The following is a 22,798-nucleotide window of genomic DNA, read 5'->3' on the forward strand; positions in this document are numbered from 1 at the left end:
ACGGCAAAGTGGCTCGTCAGGTTATCTTGGCTAAATCAGGTGGTCTGTTTACAGACTTCATCCTCTAATTAGAAAACACAAAACCTCCAAGTTCTAGAACCTTCCCTTCAAGCCTGGGCTCTGCGAGAGGTAATTACCAAAAAGTGATGTAACCTGGTTGTTATGTCAGCAGCTACATCCTTGCCAGTTCGTGTGGTTTTGTAAAAAATAAATAAGACAAGAGGATGAAGAGGAGGAGGATTTCCCCTTATTTAAATTTGGAAGGTTAATGGCTTAACTCTGGGCACAGACCCACAGATGTTACGCCAGAGACTCTTCTGGGAAGAGGCGGGAGGGGCTTCCCATCCCACATCAAAAACACTTGGAAAATTGCAAACACTACACTGTGTTGAGGTTGCCTGCAAAATAAATGATGGGTGTCTCCTAGACATATTAGACCAACAAAGGAACGATTAACTTCCCACTCCCCTCCCACGGGGTCAGTGTGTGATACATTCACAATGCAAAGTACATCTAGAAATGTTCTAAGATGTGAGGGTTTTCTAACTTGAAAAGACTTCTTTGGGAGTATTTAGTTCAGGACATTCTAACCTGACTACAGAAGATAGGTCCAGGGACCCTGGGGGGCTCACTGGTTGGTTGGGCGTCTGCCTTCGGCTCAGGGTGAGATCCTGGGGTCCTGGGATCGAGTCCTGCATTGGGATCCTCGCAAGGAGCCTGCTTCTCCCTCTATGTCTCTGCCTCTCTCTGTGTCTCTCATGAATAAATAAAATCTTTAAAGAAGGAGAAGAAGAAGAAAGAAGAAAGAAGAAGAAGAAGAAGACGACAACGACGGCAGGTCCAGAACAGCTACATCCAGGCGTCATCTGGGGATAAGGCAACAAGGCCACAGATGGCCACTGTGTCCTGGTGCCCCTGCCTAGGCCTGGGGAGCAAGGTGAAGGTGGATGAAGTGGTGATTCCGTTGAGAAAGCCGTTTTCTCCAGCCACCATTGGTCACCCAGAGACTCACCAGATAAAATACAGCACATCCAGGTCAATTTAAACTTCACAAAAAATAAATAAATAAATAAATAAATAAATAAATAAATAAATAAATAAATAAATAAACTTCACATAAATAATGTAATTTTTTAGTTATAAATATGTCTCAAATATTAAAAAATTACACTCCAAGTGAGTACATGTACTGTGCTCTAAATCATACATGCTTACAATATTATACAGAAGTATATTATACCAAAACCTTATTGTTCTGAAAGGCGACATCAAATTCCAATTCAAAAATACAGGGTGTCCTGTATTGGTAGTTGCTAAATCTGGCACCACTGGCACACCTCGATTTTAGATGGTGGGAGGATTCACTTCCAGCCCCTCCCTGCTCGGAGGCCCCCCACTGAAGAGGTTTTCCCCAACCAACCCTATACCACAGCACCCTTTCCCACACTCCCACCCCCTCATCCCACCTGCCTCCCTCCCACTGCTTATCCCTAGATGATATACCATGTGTTCAAAACAAGTGATATATTTTTTAGAGATTTTTATTTATTTATTCATGAGAGACACAGAAAGAGAGATGGGCAGAGACACAGGCAGAGGGAGAAACAGGCTCCCTGCGGGGAATCCCATGGGCGCCTGGGTGGCTCGGTGGTTGAGCAGACGCAGGTCGTGATCCTGGGGTCCTGGGATCGAGTCCCGCATCAGGCTCCCCGCAAGGAGTCTGATTCTCCTGCTCCCCTGCTTGCGTTCTCTCTGTGTCAAATAAATAAATAAAATCTTTCAAAAAGACCAAAAGAAAAGGTACCATGAGGGAAGAAAATTCTAAATTACTTGATGAACAATATTTTCCAAAACATAGAAATCTAGGAGGTCCATATTTCAGAAACCATCTCTTCTTATTAAGCTTCCTTAGCTCTGAAGGAAAAAAAATATGAATACAAGGATGATAAAAACCACCTCTCCATGATGAAGAGAGGACACAGCACTGCTATTGCTGAGATGATTTAATCTGCACGACAAGAAAAGTTTTAACAGGTGCCAAGAGCAGAGGCCGGGGGTCTGCCTTTTGTGGTGACCTTGAATTCTATGTGACAGATTCTGAACACCTGGAGACCTCTCACTGACCACACCTTGACGAGCATAGGACACACACTCTCACCTTCCTCAGCTCTATCCCTGGAAAGTACACAAAAGCTTACTTTAAAAAAAAAAAAAAAAAAAAAAAAAAGTTACTTTCACAAAAGCAGAAACCTCCTAAAAGATGAATTCTGAGTTTGTACACGCTTGTGGGGACATACCTGGGACATCCACTCCCCAATACGCTCCATCCACCTTCTATGAATTATGAAAGGTGCCAGAAAGAACTAACATGGGATTATTTTCATTTTCAGGCTGCTCTCCATGAACACCTTTTAAAAAATTCACCTGCGGTCTCAATCGTGATCATTGAAATAGAACTCATGCTACATTTCAAAAAAAAAGGTCAGAATAGGATAAATTTCCATCCATATCAACTATTTTTCTTCCTTCCAATGCACAGGAAAGGAAACCATCTGTTAAGCACAGATATATACAAATGTTTTTATAATAAAAAACAAAACAGGGCCGCCTGGGTGAGTCAGTGGTTGAGCGTCTGCCTTTGGCTCAGTTCATGATCCCGGGGTTCTGGGGTCCAGCCAGACGTGGGCTCCTTGCTCAGCCAGGAGTCTAAGCAGCTTTGTCCCTCTTCCTCTACCCCTTCCTCTGGCTCATGCTCTCTTTGGCTATCTCTCTCTCAAATAAATAAATAAAAATCTTAAAAAAAAAAAAAAAAACCCACAGCTTAAATCTAGCCTGTGGTTAGGAGTCAGAGGCATCCAAAAATTCAATGACCATTTAATTCTTTGGAAATATCGCCAGTGACGTCTTCAATGATCGACTCGACTTGGTGGTAAACATAATTGCTTGCTTACTGCCGTGTAGGACAGGGACACCCTGGGTGTAGTGAAAATAGCAGAAGTTTATAAACTGGGAGATCCAGGTGGAGCCTCACCTCTGTGGTTTGGCTTCAGGAAAGAATTTTGGTTTGTGTTTTGATTGTTTTGGGTTTTGCCTTTTTTTTTTCTTTTTTTTTTTTTTTTTTAAATCTCTGGGTCTCCATCTCCTGGCCTAGGAAGCGGGAGAATTGAACCAAATTATTTTGCAGATGCTCAGCCACCCTGCGGGCCCATCACACTCCGCTGAAGCCGCCAGGCCCGCGGCCCGCGCCTTCTTCCTTGAGAAACAGCGCCACCTTCAGGTCGCGGGGACCATAACGGCGCCGTCGCCGCGTTCTGGCTCCAGCAGGTGGAACGTGTCCCCCGGGTGTCCTCCGGGACGTGGTCACACATTTGTGAGTCTGCCAGCTGGGTTAAGGTCTATGTGTATGGACATGGAGCCAAGCTGAGCTAACTGGCCCACTGGGGACAGATGCATGACCCTGATCTAATTATCACAGCCTCCCCCGCCTCCACCCCACAGAGCTCACCCATGGAACAATCCCTGGTGGAAGGAGAGGAAGCAAGGAACATACTGCACTAGCTGAAGCCTATCCAACAATGATAACCATTTAGGTAATTCCACTCGAGACACTTTCCAAGTTTTCACCTGCTCTTATCTTAGTAAAGTGTCATCTGACGGTATCTCTTGTTTACTTCTACTAAGAACAATGACACAGAGACCCCTTGAGTAAAGGCCGTTTGTTCCACACAGCAAATCTTTATCGAGCACCTGCTCAATGCCAGCCCAGGGCTGAGGGCTCTCACAAAATTACGTTTATTGAATTCCCATAACAGCCCTCGCAAGAGAGGAATTAAGATCCGCATGTTTCGACACGAGGAATTTGAGAGTCCGAATGACAGCTCTGGTCCTCAAGCTTGAACACGCAGACACACGCATCCGCACCGTCCTCCTGAGCAAGGAGGGACCCCAGTCGACCAAGAACGTGACATCGACTGTCCTTTTCCAAGAGTTTATCTCTGGCTCAGGGATGCTCTGGCAATTGCAATCAGCAGTTTGGAAACAAAGGGAGTTTAAGAACACGGTTTCCTTCTTCAAAGTGTGATCGGTATGCAGAATAAGGCCCTGTCTTTGCCGGCCATCCTTGGCTGCAGCGACCCAAGCCACTGATGGATGTGGCCCAGAATAAAGGCGTGAGATGGTGACCTTGTTACTAAGTATCACCGTTTCTAAATGAGGACTCTTCTGAGAAATAGAGAACATTTAAGATCGTCTCTTTGATAATATCCCAATGCTCCCTAAATTCCATAGGTTTTCTTGGTTGGGCAAGGTGCAGAAAAAGTGCTAGCCCGGGCTAAGCATCATATCTGGACATAGATGCTCTGTGCGTCACTGAGAAGAGAGGTGGGGAGCCACCACCCAGTGTCATAGCGCTCTGGGCGTGTATCTCACACTTTCCCGCAGCCACATATGCCTACGTGACCTTAGTTGGCAAGACAGATTTTTAGTCTTTGTGTCCCTCGCTGCAGTTCACAGAATGCTAGGCACAGAAATGTTTGCTGATGCGTTAAGGAAAGAAAGTATGTTCTCCATGCAGAAAACAAGAATTATACTATCTGGGCTAATCAGACATATTTGAGATGACAGCTGAACTATTTTAGGACAGGGCCCAAAGGACGGAGCCTGGCTGCCTGGGGGGGATCAGAGGAAGTGCCTATGAACTTTGGATTCAGGGTGGAAGAAGGAAAAGACCCAGATGGAATAAGCCACCAGAGTTGGCTTGACCCTTTAGGGAAGGAAGAGTTAAGACAGGGCATCTAAACCACAAGGCAGATGCCAGACAAAGAAAAAATAATATGAGTAAGTGAGGAGTTTCTCCATTTTAAGCTTATACTCAGGAAATTATGTTACTCAGGGTCGAGGGATGACCAAGTTGCAGCGAACTGGAAGTTGAGGAAGAAACGCTTGGCCCTGGTTATCCAGCTTCCGCCTAATCAGAATTGGCAGTGTCCATTCTGCAGCGTCTCAGAAGCCACGGTGAAGAAGAAAGAAATAGAACGGAGCCAGCCTGGCCTGGGGCCGATGGTGACACCACCGAGGCAACCGCCGAGCGTGAACCGGAGCAGCAAAGCAGACATGTCTCCATGGCATGTGTCCCTGAAAGAGTGTGGCCCAGGGAGCCCCAGCGACAGCAGCAGTGGCTCAGCTGATCCCGATTGGAACCAGGTAGGACACTTCGCAAGACCCACTCATGATGGCAGCTTGGAAATCCGTTGTCACCCACCAAGGCCATCCATGTTTCTCATCCTGCTAGCCTTCTCTTTTTCTTCTTTCCACCCCACCCTCCATTACCCCTGCCTCCTTTTTACAATGTGTGATCTGCAGGAGGCTGGGACAACAGAGAAGCAGTGCTATCTCCCGGAGGGGCAAAGTCAACAGCTAGAAACTGGTTTTGCCCAAAGAGAGAGATCAGTACAAGCAAATAAATAGGTAAAAATGGGGACAGTTATCTTTGAGGAGCCACAAGGGACTGGCAAAGAGGCTTTAGCTCTTCGTGCTTGGGTGCATTCTCGGTTTCTTGAATGAGCCAGACTTCAGGGCCTGCCGGCCCACAAGGCCATGTTGGCTACTTTGGGAAAGACATATCGTTCAGGCCCATGTAGCCCAAGTGTGGGCTTGACATCCAGAGGACACCTTCATGGGAACTGGGTAAAACAGCTCCACAGCCCCACAGCTGGACTTGAGCCCCCAGGCACCACCACTCCCCACCCCACCCCCACAATGCTCGGATGACGCACCCTGCTTTGGGCATTTACTGGGGTTCTTCTGTCTTACAAGTCTCCCAAGAGAGAAACGAACAAGGGGTGATAGAAAGGGAGGTGGGCGGGGGGTGGGAGTGACTGGGTGACAGGCACTGAGGGGGGCACTTGACAGGATGAGCACTGGGTGTTATTCTATATGTTGGCAAATTGAACACCAATCAAAAAAAAAAAAAGTCTCCCAAGAGAGGTGACCGTCTCAGGTAAGCCTTCCCAGCCCCTCACAGCTGAGCTTGCTCGTTTTCCATTCTCATGTCGCCCTTCCACCCTGTACTTCTCCTTAATTACCTTCATCACGATCACAGCACCTGTGGAATGTCTCTGATCAGCATGGAAGCTCCCAGAAAGGAGGGTCTATTTCCTTCAAGCTCACTGCTGGAAGCCTGGCACAGGCCAGGCACATGGGATGCACTCAGTAAATGCGTTCTGAGGATGTAAATGATAGAATGAATGGAAGGTTCAATTCAGGAGTCATCAGAAGCTACATTATCTTTCCTTTTGTTTTTTTTTAAGATTTTATTTATTTATCCATGAGAGACACAGAGAGAGAAGCAGAGACATAGGCAGAGGGAGAAGCAGGAGGAGCCTAAAGTAGGACTCGATCCCAGGACCCCGGAATCACAACCTGAGCCAAAGGCAGATGCTCAACCACTGAGCCACCCAGGTGCCCACTATGGTATCTTTCTAAGGGGACTGGTTTGACCACACTCCTCCTCCCTGCAGCCTGGACGTGCCAGGACAGTCCCTATATCAAATGCTGGGTCCTCTGATCGGACTGGGTCAGGGAAGCTGAAACCGAATGGTCCAGCCACTTCTGCACATACACCCCTTCCTTTCTCATTCGCCTCCAGAAGGTACGCGCTTGGTGCCCATTACACAACTGTGCTTCCCCGGACTTAACAATAGAAGAAAACTCCTCACATCATCGAGGCAATCTAGAACAATCGAGTGACCACCCAAGATTGGAATGCACAGCCTGCCAGGGTTTTCACAGTGTCCGATCAGCTTCCACTCCTTAGAGAAGTGTTTATGGGGTACCTACTCCATGCACCAAGCACAATGCCAGGAGCTGATTGTTTTCTAACCTCAAGAAAGCTCTTCAGAGCACAGGCTGTGTGGATGGCCCTCTGTGTCATAGCGCTAGCACAGGCTAAAAGTGGTGGAGATCTTGACATCGAACCTAAATACACCAGACGTGGCCCAGATTTGCTGTCCTAGTCACAGCTTTAGCAATGCAGCTTGACCCCTACAAGGGCAGCACGGTTGATAGCATTAATCTGATTTACAAGGGTTGTGTGTTGAACAACCACAGACCACAGCAGGACAGTCATTTCCTGCCTTGAAAGGGGTACTTGCTGTGGACTATTTCCAGGAGCTCTAGACCAGACTGAAGATCTGCAGTTTTACAAAGAGGCATCGGGAAACGATTTTTATGTGGTTGTACACTGATCTTCAGGCTGACACCTGCCACAGCTTCATCTTCCCCACAGGCTGGGGCATAGGTGTCCCCTCATGCTAGTCCTCCCCACACTGCCTTGGCCCTGCGGCCCCTCCCCCGGGACCCCCCCCCCACTCCCTCCTCACAGCCTGGGATCCTCCCACCCCCAACTTGGCACCATAGGGAGCCACCCCTGTTGCTGAATATTCTTAATATCGGCCCTGATTACAGGTGAAAAAAGTCTATAAAGATTCTATAGCCTATTCCATAAAGATTGCATAAAGGACCCTATAAAGTAGCATCTAAGTACTTCGTTCTGAATTCTGTTCAGTGGGAACAGGGAAAGTCGTTATTTTCAGGGCATTTGGCCTGTACCGTGAAGGGCAGCAGAGGGAGCCATCTCCCAGCATAAAAGTAGCTACGACCCACAAGATGGCCCGGGTGTCAGGGCCACCACCACCAAGCCACACACACACACACACACACACACACACACACACACACAGGCTCAAACAATAGCAGTGTGAATTGTCTCACATTTCTGGAGGCCAGAAGTCTGAAATCAAGGGCTCAGCAGGGTGGATTGCCTCTGAGGGCCTCTCTCGTTGGCTTGCAGATAGCCACCTTCTCTCTCTCTCTTACCTGGTCTTACCTCTATGTGTGTGTCCTGCCCCACTGTCTTCTTCTAAGGACCCTGGTCATGTTGGATTAGAACCCACCCTAATCGTCTCATTTTACCTTAACCACCTCTTGGAGGCCCTATTTCAATTATGGTCACTTTGAGATATGGGGGTAGGGGGTGGGGCTAGGACTTCAACAGATAGACTTTGGGGCCTGCACAATTCAGCCCATTAGAGTCACCCTGTTTTCTTTTTTTTTTTTTTAAGCTTTCACAATTTTTATTAAATCCTAATCTAATATAACGGTATCTGATTTTTTATAGACATCATCCCATGGTGAACAAGTTTAATAAGTGAAAGCAAATCAGACATCTAAGTCATTATTCTCTGCAGACTAAGCAATAAGGTAACCACACAGAACACTACAGGTAACGACATACACTTACTTGCTCGGTTTTCATACAAGCCATGTTTATCAAACTATATCTCCTAATATTTAATACAGTAGAATTAGTGGTTGTAGTTCTCATATATTTTAATTACAAGTACCTTATCGAGATAACTAACATTTTGACAGTTCAACTGACTTTCCAAATTAGTATAATATGTTCAAGAAAAAGAGCAAAAAGTGAAATGAAAACGGAACATGACAAGTTAAGTTACTAAAGGAAAACAATGTAAAGAAAAAAGGTGGGGGGAAGGGAAATATCACTGGAAATACCAACAAGTCTAGACATTGGGCTGGAAGAAAATAGATCAACTATGGTTTTCACAAGTCAGAGTTTATGAATTCAATGCAATACAAATCCTTTTGAATGTAAAAGCCAAGGTGAAACTAATAGGTCTATAAACTGTTACTTTTGGCCTTAAATAGTACCAATTCTTTTGAAAAAAGGCCACAACAGTTAAGATTGTATTACTTGATTTTATTTTACACTAGGTGGCGGGCACAAAGCAATCCTCCTTCATCAAGTTGACAATTAGCTTCACTCAGAACACTTTTAATAATGCACATTAAAAAAAAGTATTCAATCTTACAAATTGTTCTGCAATCCAAATATACAATAGCTTGGAAAACAACGTTTAGAAAACAAAAGCCAATGTAAAAAGACAGATTAAAACAACTAGAACAGTACGGGTTTTATATGGCTCTGATTTTACAGTTTTCTTACTGCATCATCAATGTCAGAAATCTGTTCCTTCAGCTGGCTCCATTGCTCAGGATTTAAAGAAATACCTTTTCTTCCAGGTTTCATTTCACCTTCTGGATCCATCCAATATTCTCTAATATCAATTAGGACTTTCCCTTTAAAGTCCCGAACACTGAGGTACCTCATTTTCCCAATCTGAAACATGTTATCATCTCTGCTGCTGCTGCTCTGCTTAGAGGATGACAGGGCTCTTGATTTTTCTCCAGTCTTTGCTTCTTCACAGGTTTCTCTGGCGTAACTTGCTTTTTCCTCTTTAACTTTTTGTCAACCTCACTGTCAGAATCGCTGCCAGAAGAGCTTGAAGAAACAAGTTCCTTTGATTTAGGCATTGCTGGGATCCCTGGGTGGCACAGCGGTTTGGTGCCTGCCTTTGGCCCAGGGCGCGATCCTGGAGACCTGGGATCGAGTCCCATGTCGGGGTCCCAGTGCATGGAGCCTGCTTCTCCCTCTGCCTGCGTCTCTGCCTCTCTCTCTCTGTGTGTGTGACTATCATAAATAAATAAAAATTTTTAAAAATTTTGATTTAGGCATTGCTCCAGTCTCGCGGCCCAACTGCCTTCTGCTCGCTCGCTTGCAACTTCGAGTCACCCTGTTTTCAGTGCTATTAACTTGTGAAAAGATGTACATTTTTAAATGTTTCTCCACTGTTTTCAAGAACAGGGAGAAACTGGGGCACCTGGGTGGCTCAGTCCCATTAAGCGCCTGCCTTTGGCTCAGGTCATGATCTCAGGGTCCTGGGATTAAGCCCCAGCATCTAAGCCCTGCATTCAGCTCCCTGCTCAGCAGGGAGTCTGCTTCTCCCTCTCATCCCTGCCCTTCCCCCCACTTGTGCTCACACTTGATCTCTCTCTCTCAAATGAATAAATTAAAAACCTTTTTTAAAAATTTTGTTCAGGCACCTCTTGGGGATGTTATGCAAGTAAACTTATTTAAAGACACAGGTGGAAGTCAGTGAGGTCAGTACACAAGCACAGTGGTTAGGAGCCACCTCCAGAGGCCAAGTCAGGTTCCCGAGGCATGGAATGGGGGGTTGCAGATGATGCCGTGATAATAAGAGCTACCCCAGACGTCCTCCAACCCAGTCTCAAAAACTCTCTCCTCCCTTCTGATGTCCCCTTCTCTTACTGCCGCTTCATACACCCAAGGTTGGGCAGTTCAGCTGCTTGGCCAGCCTGGAGTCGTGCAGGGACTGGTGTGCCTCACCAATCTTTCAGTTAGACAACTGCCATCTGACTGCAGGGGAGCATGCTCTGCTCCCTGCAACGGAGCCTTGTCTGGTCCACCCTGACTTAGAGCCTCAGAGCTGGAACAAGGACAATAGAGGCATCTTGAGGGATCAGGCTAAGTGGCCCCTAGACTCACCACATACCTCACCCAGCAGTCTTTAAATGTAGTCGACTCAGTGTCTAAAGAGTTGTCTTAAGGATGAACAAGTGCACTGAATAGTAAGCAGTTGTCCTACCCTATAATCAGTTCATTGCAAATAAATGTCATTTGAAAATTATTGTATAAGGACACCTGAGTGCTCAGTGGTTGAGCCTCTGCCTTCGGTTCAGGGCGTGATCATGGGGTCCTGGGGTCAAGTCCCACATTGGGCTCCCCTCAGGGAGCCTGCTTCTCCCTCTGCCTATGTCTCTGCCTCTCATGAATAAATAAATAAAATCTTTAAAAAAAAAGAAAAGAAAATTACTGTATATACTTCCTTATGCATTTTATACACCGTGACCACCACTGGTGGTCATGTGACCAGGATGTGACCAGGAAAGAACCAATTATTTGCTTAAAATAGGATTCTGGGATGCCTGGGTGACTCAGCAGTTGAGCGTCTGCCTTTGGGTCAGGTCATGATCCTGGGGTCCCAGGATCGAGTCCCACATCGGGCTCCCTGCATGGAGCCTTCTTCTCCCTCTGCCTGTGTCTCTGCCTCTCTCTGTGTGTGTCTCTGGTGAATAAATAAATAAAATCTTCAAAAAAATAAAATAAAATAGGATTCTTTGTTTAAAGTGCGCTTGTACTTAGTGAGCACGTCAGGACATTTGACACAGTTTTTTGTTTTTTGTTTTTTTTTTTTTTATTCATGGCAGACAGAGAGAGAGAGAGAGGCAGAGACACAGGCAGAGGGAGAAGCAGGCTCCATGCAGGGAGCCCGATGTGGGACTCGATCCTGGGTCTCCAGGATCACACCCCGGGCCAAAGGTGGTGCTAAACCATTGGGCCACCGGGGCTGCCCTGACACAGTTATTTTTTAAAGAGATTGAAAGCCAGAGTCTGGATCCAGAGGCCAGCAAGCCTTTCCACACCCCTCAGGTCTAGGGGACAGGGGCAGTTCTAATGAAATAAGAAAATAGTTCTGAATCAGCACTGATTGACCCAGCCGTTCATCTCTAGATCCCGGAAGTCAGCTGGGGCCCCTTTCCCTTTGGAGACCAAAGTGTGATTGGTTTGGGTCTTTCAGTACCATGACCCAGGATGAGAGCCCACTGGACCTGTGTTCTTAGACTCTCCCTCTCTGTACCCCAGCATGATCTCAGGGCTTCTTTAAGCTCTGCCAAGTGAATCCACTCATATGCAAAAAAGCATTATGACCGCTCTGGAAAATAGCATATTGTAAGGGGGGGAGGTGGGGGGGAGGAAGGGTAGAGCTCAGGGATTACATCACTTAACCCACAGGAAACAACCTCAAAATACGTGCTTTAAGATTTTGGCTTTTCCTGTGATCTGCAAGGGCTGGGTGGGGGAGTAGCTCTCTCGTGCCTGAGCTCTCTCTTTCTCCGTCTCCTTCTCCCACATCATGTCCACTCCACTGGAGCCTCCTTCTCAATCCTGGGCCTCCCCACAAGCCTCCTTCTCAACCCTGGGCCTCCAGCCCACATGGCACTATGGTGGATGTATACAGGGAAATCCAGGTCTCCCCAGGCCCCATGCCACCTGTTACTTTGCACCCCATCTAGGGGCTCACCTGAACCTTCTTTTTAACATGATCCACCCTCTTTAAAGACCAGCTAAGCTTACACATAGCTTTTAAGTTTTTGGTTTCTCTTAACAGCCCATGTAACCAGTTGTCTTGTTGAATGCCTTCTACATCATGGTGACAAAAAGGGCTCTGGAGCCGGACTCCAAGGTTAGAATCCTGGATTCACCACTTACTGTGTGTGTAACTTTGAGCAAGTTACTTATCCTCTCTGCACCTCGGTTTTCTCACCTACCAAGGGGGGAAGGTGCTAACAGCTCCTGACTCTCAGGGTTGGGGTGAGCACATGACTCAGTATGTCAGGAGCACGCCGCAGTGCCCGTGTTGTGTAGGAGCTCAGTCGGTGGTGCTGTGTGGTCTGCACGGGATGAGCTGGGAAAACAGAGCCCAGGGACAAGGAAACCCTCTACGTGGTGTCACAGTGCTGTTATGACAGAAATACAGGGTGCTGTAGGCTTTAGGGAGGGTCATCCTGCCCATATTCCGGAAGCAAGAGGCTTCCTGGAGGAAGGGACAGATAAGCAGAGTCCAGGAAGGGAAGGAGGGACCAGAAAAGAGGAGGTTGAGGGTCTTCCAGGGACAGGGAAAAGCATTTGCACGCACACCCCCACAGGGACCAGGGAAAACAGAGGTCAAGGGAGGACGCTAAGTTAGCCCAGCAGGGCAGAGGATGGGAGGAGGAGTGACCCAAAGACGGGAGCAGGAAGTGGGGACGAGAACAGCTGGCCTTCACCCCGTGGAGGAGTCTGCATTTCACCCCAAGGATGATGGGAGCCCAGAAGCCCCGTGGAGGAGTCTGCATTTCACCCCAAGGATGATGGGAGCCCCAGAAGCCCGTATGCAAGGGGGCAGAGGGATGGAATTTGCATTTTGGCAAAATGTTGCCGGCTGCTGGGTGGAAAGCGAGTGAGAGCATGGGATTTTGTATTTTTTATCTTTGCCTACAACCCACAGGAAGTGAAACATGCCCCACCACAACCAGAGGAGGTCCAGAGTTTGAGGGGAGGGAAGCTTATCCAACCCTAAGAAAAACAGTATGAGGGGCAGCCCCGGTGGCCTAGCGGTTTAGCACCGCCTGCAGCCCAGGGTGTGATCCTGGAGATCCGGGATAGAGACCCACGTCAGGCTCCCTGCATGGGGCCTGCTTCTCCCTCTGCCTGTGTCTCTGCCTCTCACTCTCTGTGTCTGTCATGAATAAATAAATAAAATCGAAAGAAAGAAAGAAGAAAGAAAGAAAGAAAGAAAAGAAAGAAAGAAAGAAAGAAAGAAGAAAGAAAGAAAGAAAAGAAGAAAGGAAGGAAGGAAGGAATGAAGGAAGGAAGGAAGGAAGGAAGGAAGGAAGGAAGGAAGAAAGAAAGAAAGAAATAAAGAAATGAAGAAAGAAAGAAAAGAAAGGAAGAAAGAAGAAAGAAAGAAAGAAAAGAAAGAAGAAAGGAAGGAAGGAAGGAAGGAAGAAGGAAGAAGGAAGGAAGGAAGAAAGAAAGAAAGAAAGAAAGAAAAGGAAAGAAAGGAAAGAAAGAAAGAAAGAAAGAAAGAAAGAAAGAAAGAAAAACAGTATGAGGGGGCGCCTGGGTGACTCAGGTGGTGAAGTGTCTGCCTTCGGCTCACGTCATGCTCTCAGGGTCCTGGGATCGAGGCTCCCTGCTCAGCGGGGAGTCTGCTTCTCCCTCTGCCCCTCAGCACACATGTGCATGCTCCTTCTGCCTCTCAAAAAAATAAATAAATAAATAAAATATTTTAAAAAAAGAAAAAAGAAAGGACAGCAATACAATAAACAATACAATATGGCATTACAAATACCCTAATAGGGAAAATAGGGACAGGGCTTTGCAAGGGGGCTTGCAGCCCTGAAGTTCATGCTTCAGCCTTGGGGTAAAGCCACTCCTGGGACGCCGGGGTGGCTCAGTGGTTGAGCATCTGCCTTCGGCTCAGAGCGTGAGCCCGGGGTCCTGGATCGAGTCCCGCATCGGGCTCCCTGCATGGAGTCTGCTTCTCGCTCTGCCTGTGTCTCTGCCTCTCTCTGTGTGTGTGTCTCATGAATAAATAAATAAGATCTTTTTTTAAAAATGAGACTTTCCTAAACTTTAAAATAAAAAAAGGCACTTCTGATTACAACCCATTACATCCACATCACATACACACAGACACATCACACATACATACACACATAACATACACACACACCACATACCATACACACCCTTCACTACACATATACTACACGCACACATACACCATACACACCACACACATACTACACATTACACACACACTCCACATACCACACACACCATTCATCACACACATACTACATGACGCACACACCACACATACTACACACCAGGCACATGCACCACGTACTGCCCACACCATTCACCACATATACACCACACACCACATGTATCATTCACCGCACATACACACATCCCATACACACCACACATACACTTCATGCAATGCACACACCTGAAACAGTTCGATATTTATCATTATTATGTACAGTGTGCTGTGCTATTTTCTATTCTGCTTTCTTTCTTCTATTCCATTCCATTCCTTTTTTTTTTTTTTCTAATGATGTCTGAGACTCACTAAATTGGTTTCATGAACTACTAGGTCCCAAGCTGCAGTTTGGGAAAATGCTGACTTTGAGGGAAGCATGGAAAGCCCACAGGCTGCTTGTGAACGGGGCTTTGAAGCAGAGGGGGCCGCAGGGTGTGCTGTAAGCAAGAGTGGAGCCCCAGCACCAGCTCTGACACACAGCCACCTCCCACAGTGGGGTACCAATGGGGTGACGCAGGGCCTCGGAGTCTGCTGGAGGTGCTGACACGAGCGGGCCCCTTGCTGTATTGGCATAGCTAAGCTGACCTTAAGAAGTTTTGATTTTTAAATTTTTTTTATTTAAATTCAATTCAAAAACAATTTTTAATTAAAAAAAAACAAAAAATAAATTCAATTCAATTAGCATATAGTGTATTATTAGTTTCCAAGGTAAAGTGTAATGATTCATTAGTTGAATATAACACCCAATGCTCATTACATCACGTGTCTATAATTAATGCCTGTCACCCAGTTACCCCATCTGCCCACCCTCCTCCCCTCTAGCCACCCTGTTTGTTTCCTACAGTTGAATCCCTTATGGTTTGCCTCTCTCTCTATTTTCATCTGTTTTCATCTGTTCATCTGTTTTGTTTCTTAAATCCTATTTTGTTTAGCATAATACACTCTGGTTCCATCCATGTTGTTGCAAATAGCAAGATTTCATTCTTTTTGATGACTGAGTAACATTTCACTACATAGGGATGCCTGGGTGGCTCAGCGGTTGAGCTGCCTTTGGCTCAGGATGTGATCCTGGAGTCCAAGGATCGAGTCCCACATCAGGCTCCCCACAGGGAGCCTGCCTCTCACTCTGCCTATGTCTCTGCCTCTCTCTGTCTCTCATAAATAAATAAATAAAATCTAAAGAAAAAAATTCCATCATATATATAGACCACATCTTCTTTATCCATTCATCTGTCGATGGACATCTGGGCTCTCCATAGTTTGGCTATTGTGGAAACTGCTGCTATAAACATTGGGGTGCAGGTGCCCCTTCAAATCACTATGTTTGTACCCTTTGGATAAATACCTAGTAGTGCAATTGCTAGGTCAGAGAGTAGCTCTATTTTTAACTTTTTGAGGAAACTCTGTACTGTTTCCTACAGTAGCTACACCACTTTGCATTCCCACCAACCATGTGAGGGTTTCCTTTTCACCACACCCTCACAAATATCAGTTGTTTCCTGAGTTTTTAACTTTAGTCACTCTGACTGGTGTGAGGTGGTATCACATTGTGGTTTTGATTTGTCTTTCCTTGATGCTGAGTGATACAGGACATTTTTTCATGTGTCTGTTGGCCATTTGTATATCTTCTTTGGTGAAATGTCTGTGCATGTCTTCTGCCCATTTCTTGACTGGATTTTTTTGGCTTTTGGGTGTTGAGGTTGAAGAGAACACAGGCAGCAACCTTTGAATTTGGCCGGAACAACCTCTTACTAGACATGTCTCCAAAGGCAAGGGAAACAAAAGCAAAAATGAACCATTGGGACTTCATCAAGATAAAAAGCTTTTGCACAGCAAATGGTCGACAAAACTAAAAGGCAACCTATGGAATGGAGAAGATATTTATAAATGTTTATCTGATAAAGGGCTAGAATCCAAAATCCATAAAGAACTTAAGATTTTATTTTTTCTAAATTTTTTAAGAAGGTTTTGATTTTTTGATTTTTTTTAAAGAAGATTTGATTTTTAATTGTACTTTGCTTACAGTGGGCTGTGGGTTTCCTGTTCGTCTCTCCAAATCAACGTTTTCTAAACTGCACTTTGGAGCTGGGTTGTGAAATCACTTCAGTGAGTCTCAGACAGCATTACAGAAAAAGAAGGAATGGAAATGGAATGGAGTGGAGTGGAATGGAACAGAACGGAATAGAGTGGAATGGGATAGGATAGGATAGGATAGGATAGGATAGGATAGGATAGGATAGGAAAGAAAAGAATGGAATGAAATGGAATGGAATGGAATAGAATAGAATAGAATAGAATAGAATAGAATAGAATAGAATAGAATAGAATAGAATATGCTGCGCACATGGCATATGGTAAGGATAAGTACTGGCTTGTTTGGACTGTATATGTGTCTATATGTGTGTGTAACTTTGACTTCAGACCAGCCATTGAGTAAGTAAATACAGGGCAGAGAAAATCACGTCCAATGATTCAGACACAGAATATACAGAATGGAGCAACCCAAGAAACTATAGCCTGAAAAACAAAAAAGTACCCAGTGCCCACAGCCTGTCGCTGAATCTGCCAGATGATGCCTCAGTGAGAGTTTCTGAGTAATCTCTTCATTGGGCCAACTTTTTTCCTCATTAATGTTCATGCCAGCTGTCCTTTCCTCCTGCTTCCAGTGGGCCTGGGTAGGATGGGGCTTACAGTAATGGAATGACTCACCCTCCCAAAAGCTACTTCAAAAGCCCTCAAGCCAAGATTGCTCTTTGCTTTTCCTCACAGAGGCCTCTACAGCGACAGGCCACTGCTGGAAACATGTGGGAACCTGCTTCAGGAATTTCCCACAAAGTGGTAACTCACTCCCTAGTGTGTCAGGGATTTTCTGAGAAATGGCAGCATTGCTGGACTGCTATTCAGCATTAGTGGGTTTTGTCTCTTAAAAACAAAACAAAACAGGATCCCTGGGTGGCTCAGCGGTTGAGCATCTGCCTTCAGCTCAGGGCATAATCCTGGAGCTCCAGGATAGAGTCTCACATCCTACTCCCTGCATGGAGCCTGCTTCTCCCTCTGCCTGTGTCTCTGCCTCTCTCTCTCTGTGTCTCTCATTAATAAATAAATAAAATCTTTTTTAAAAAAATGAATAGTTTCTCAACTAAAAACCATGGCCAGGTGTTTTAATTTGACAATTTTCCTGAGTTGTATGACTTCTATGAAAATGACAAAGTCAAGTTCTACGGAAGTGTATTTTTAATTAATTGCCACGGTGAGAAAGAATTAAAATTTTTAAATGGTACTGTCCTAGAAAAATCCAGAATGTGGAGCCATCATATGTGGATGTATGTGTGTGCACACACATAGGAATGTATGCAGAGCCCCCCATGCTGTCTTCATCCCCCATTTCTCCAACCACCTCCTCCCTCCCCCGACCCAGGCCTGCATCTCTCACCCCACTCTGCTGACCTAGCCTTGCTAAGATCCTCATTGGTCAGGCTCTAAAATGCAATGGACACACTTTGGTTCTCTGCTTCATCTCGCAATAGCGTTCAATACAATTTACTTGCCTCTCTTTCTAAAAACACTCCCTTCTCGCGGCTTCCACTTGACATCACACATTCCTGGCATTTCTCCTGCCTCTCTGGCCACTCTTCTCAGCTTCCTTTGCAAGCTATTCTTCCTCTACAAAACCTCAATGTGCACAGTCTGTCCTGGGTCTTTTTCCCTTTTCATTCTATATGAGAATATAGAATTCTTTTCTTTTTTTTTTTTTTTTTTTTTTTTTAGAACTCTTTTCATTCTATATTTTCTCTCTAGGCTACAAGCAATCATGGGGAGGTAGCATGGGAAATGTGTGAGGGCAGATTGGGGCTGTCACAGTGACAGAGTGGAGCCTGCATTACCAACTTTTAGTGGGTGGGGGCCAGAAAGCCAGGCAGAGGGCAATATCACCAAAAAATTCTTCACCCCGGAGCACACTACTCACCCCCATTAAGAAACACTGTAGCCACATGCACTCTTAAGGGTTTAGTTACCATCTACAGGCCAACAACTCCCCACCCAGACCTCTTCCCCAAGCTCTGGTGTTCCTCTTAGACCCATATATAAACCACATATCATGTGGCATGTGTGTGCATGTGTGTATATATGTAGTGAATGGTGTGGGATATGTGTGTATGTATAGTGTGTGGGTGAGTGGTATGTGTGTGTGCAGTGAGTGATGATGGTATGGTGAGTGGTGTATGTGTGTAGTGAGTGGTGGGGAGTGTGAATATGTGTATGTGTAGTGAGTCGTGTGGGAGCGTGCAGGTGTGTGGGGAGTAGTGTGTGTGTGTGTGTGTGTGTGTGTGTGTGTGTGTGTGTTTATGCAGTAAGTGATGTGGGGATGTGTGGTGAGTGGTGTGTGAGTATGTATGTAGTGGGTGGTATGTGTTTAGGTGTAGTACGTGGTAGGTGGGTAGGTGTGCAGTGAGTGGTGTGTGAGTGGGTATGTGGTGAGTGGTAAGTGTGGTATGTGGCAAGCATGTCTTAACAGGCATACCAAAGTCAATATGACCAAAGTCAACTCTTCATCTTCCCCACAATGCTGCTTCTCCTCCACGATGTCATTCCTTACTTCTTGGCATCACCATTTGGGCACCTGCACCCAATGCAATCACCATACCCTACCTAGCCCAGCCCCAAAATATCTGCCAAACCCTCTACGTTTCTCCTCCGCCACTGCCAGCATTCAGGTCCAGCCCCCATCATCTCCACCAAGACTACTGCAGTAAGTATCCCCACAGATCTCCCTGCTTCCGAGTCCCTATCCTTACTGCAACCAGAGTCACCTTCTAAGGTAACAGCTGTTTCTCCCACTCTCCTGCTCACACTCACTGATGGCTTCCCATTGCTCTCAGCTTTCAGCCCCAAATCCTTCCCCCCTGCCTGTGAGGAAGACCCTGCCTGCTTCTCCAGTGTTGCTCACCCTTGGCAAGTTCCTTGAGCTCAGCTATCTCCTGACAGCAACTCTTGATGGTACTTTACATGCTAGCTACTGTGAAAACTTTTTTATCACTTAAATTAGCAATTTTGGTGACAAGAAACATTTTTGAGACTTATCAGCTAAAAAATATTTACTACTTCTGATCATTAAATGAATAAATAAACTATAATCACTGTTGTGGGTTTTTTAAATGTTTTATTTATTCATTTGAGAGAAAGAGAAAGAGCACAAGAAGGGGGAAAGGGAGAAGCAGGCTCCCTGCTGGGTGGGGAGCTCAAAGTGGGGCTCAATCCCAAGACCTGGAGATCATGACCTGAGCCAAAGTCAGACGCCCAACCATCTGAGCCACCCAGGTGCCCCTCATCACTGTTTTTAAACAAAGAACATTTTATTATGTTAACCAAACCTTTACTTCCTATTTACACAAGCAAAAAACATAATCCAAAACATCCCCACCTTAGAGAATGCCCCTTCTCTTAGCCTCTGGATCTTTTCCTCCCCCCATCCCGCCCCAGTAGCTAATGCTAACATTTCTGTAGGATCCTGGTATTGGTTCAGATGTCACATCTTCTCTAACTCCCTAGGATAAGTGCCCCCATATATTCTCATGGCTCCTAGTCTGTCTCCTTTCTAGAACTGATCATAACCCTCATGAATTACTTGGCTGTGTTGCACTTTATTGAATGTCTTTCTTCATGGCTCTGGAAAAGCTCTGTGGGGTGAGGAATAAGCTAGTCTCATTCACTGAGGGTCCTATGGCTCCCAGTGCAGCTTCTAGCAGAGTGGACATTCCAGATTCCAGCAAGACTGCTGATTCACCCAAGATAAGCCCAGGAGAATCTTTAGGGAGAAAACTGATAAAAATATGGGAAACTTCTGGGGAATGTGGTTGTGAAAGCATGGGGGGCTTTGGCCAGAAGGCAGGGGTTGGTAGGCTGGCTCTGAAGACTCGAACAGAAAAGAAACCATGGGCTCTGTGCTTGTTCCTCCCCAGCCAATGTCAGGGGCATACAGTGACTTCTCTACACCCATCCTGACCCAGAACTGTGGTCCAGACATCTCCAGGAGAAAAATCAGGGCATCTTAGCAGTCCTGTGCTTATGAGGAGTTAGAAAAACTAGTAGGGAAACACACACAGTTGATTGCCTTCTCTGGCAGTCTGCTTTCAAACCCCCATGCCAGAAGAATCACAATCCAAAACTCTTCCTAAATTGTTTCTCCCTGGTGCAAAAGATAGAGAGATAACCTGAGGAGTTTGTTTTGTTGAGTATGGACTACAGGGACTGATCCATCCCCACCCATACCCCTGGGGCCCATGTAGACTCGAGTCCAACCTTCATAGGTAATGCCTGAGAGAGACATCTATCCCCCACAGCCCCACCATAGAAAATGAGCTCGCTGGTCAAAATAGCAAAAAACATTTGAGAAGCATAACCATTTTCAAAACAAACAAGCAAGAAAAAACAACAAATTTTGAGTTACAGATTCCACCAGAAGCAGAAATGTTGTTTAAGGTAGGATGTTAAAATTAGCCTAATAAATTAGTGAGAAATAAGTAGAAGTGAAACAGTGATAAAGCAATACAAAAAAGGAAACAAGTGTAAGAAATAAAAAAATATATATATATAATTCAAGTAAAAAAAACCACCATGATGGAAATAAAGAGCAGACTGGATGCAATTCAAGAACAAGTTGCTGAATTGGAAATCCAGACTGAGGAACTTCTTTAAAAGAAGGCCAAGAAAAAATAAAAAGAAAATATTAGAGAGAAGCAAAGAAATGTGGGTGATGTATATGTAAGTGCTAATATACCAATAATGAGACTCAGACAGAGGAATAAAATGAAAAGAATAAAATGGTTGAAGGAACAATAGAGCTAGATTTCCTAACTTTAAAAAAATGAAATATCTCAGAATTAAAGGGCCTATTCAATGAGAAAGAGGAAAAATGGGGTGGGGGGGGGGGCTGTGTGGAAACCACACCCAGACAGCTTAAATAAAACAAGGAACTATCATTAGAAGCTATATATGAAAAACCCACAGCTAACCTCATCCTTAATGGGGAAGAACTGAAAGCTTTTCCTCAAGGTCAGGAACAGGACGGGGATGTCCATTCTCACCACTTCTATTCAACATAGTACTGGAGTTCTAGCCACAGCAATGAGGCAAGAAAAAAAAGACATTCTACTGAGCAAGAAAGAAGTAAAACCTTCACTATTTGCAGATAACATGATATTATATATAAAAAATCCTAAAGACTCCACCAAAAAACTACTAGAACTGATCAATGAATTTGGTAAAATCATTGGATACAAAACTAATATACATAAATCTGTTAATTATTTACACTAATAATAGAAGTAGCGAAAAGACAAAATAATAAAATAATATTATTTACAGTTGCACCAAAAAGAATAAAATATCTAGGAATAAACTTAACCAAGTGGGTAAAAGCCCTATACTCCAAAAACTATAAAGCATTAATGAATGAAATTGAAGATGACACAAAGGGAAAAACATTCCATGCTCATGGATTAGGAGAACCAATACTTTCAAAATGTCCATGCTTCCCAAAGAAAGATATAGATTTAATGCAATCTCTATCAAAAATACCAACAACATTTTTCAGAGAACCAAAACAACCATCCTAAAATTTGTCTGGAATCACAAAAGACCCCAAACAGCCAATGCAGCAATCTTGAGAAAGAAGAACAAACCTGGAGATATTACAATCCCAGATTTCAAGATATACTACAAAGCTGTAGTAATCAAAACAGTATAGTACTGGCACAAAAATAGACATTCAGATCAATGGAATAGAATACAATGGCCAGAAATAAACCCATACTTACATGGTCAAGGAAGCTACAACAAAAGAGGCAAGAATATCCAATGGGAAAAAGACAGTTTCTTCAACAAATGGTGTTGGGAAAACTGGACAACTACAAGCAAAAGAATGAAACTGGACCACTTTCTCAGACCAGACATAAAACTAAACCAAAAAGGAATTAAAGACTTAAATGTGAGACCTGAAACCATAAAACTCCTAGAAGAAAACACAGGCAGTAATTTCTTTGACAGTAGCCACAGAAATATTTTTCTAGATATGTCTCCTGAGGCAAAGGAAATGGAAGCAAAATTAAACTATCAGGACTACACCAAAATAAAAAGTTTTTCCACAATGATGGAAACCATCAACAAAACAACAAGGCAGTCTACTGAATGGGACAAGATATTTGCAGATGAGATATCCAAGAGGTTAATATCCTAAATATATAAAGAACTTATACAATTCAGCTCCCCAAAAATGAATAATCCAATTAAAAATGGCCAGAGGACCCAAGTAGGCATTTTTCCAAAGAAGACAAACAAATGGCCAACAGATGCATGAAAAGATGTTCAGTAACACTCATCATCAGGGAGATGCAAATCAGAACCACAATGAGATACTAGCTCACACCTATCAGAATGGCTAAAATAAAAAAATAAAAAAATAAAAACAAGAAACAAAAAGTTTT

The 22,798-nt window shown here is 44.7% G+C and overlaps 1 pseudogene; it reads right to left on the reverse strand.

The window, feature by feature from the left end:
* Window positions 1–8,758: 8,758 nt before the first annotated feature.
* On the reverse strand, window positions 8,759–9,418 carry LOC112661841 (activated RNA polymerase II transcriptional coactivator p15-like; annotated as a pseudogene).
* Window positions 9,419–22,798: the final 13,380 nt, after the last annotated feature.

Source organism: Canis lupus, chromosome 31, assembly GCF_003254725.2.
Source record: "Canis lupus dingo isolate Sandy chromosome 31, ASM325472v2, whole genome shotgun sequence".
NCBI classification, from domain to species: domain Eukaryota; kingdom Metazoa; phylum Chordata; class Mammalia; order Carnivora; family Canidae; genus Canis; species Canis lupus.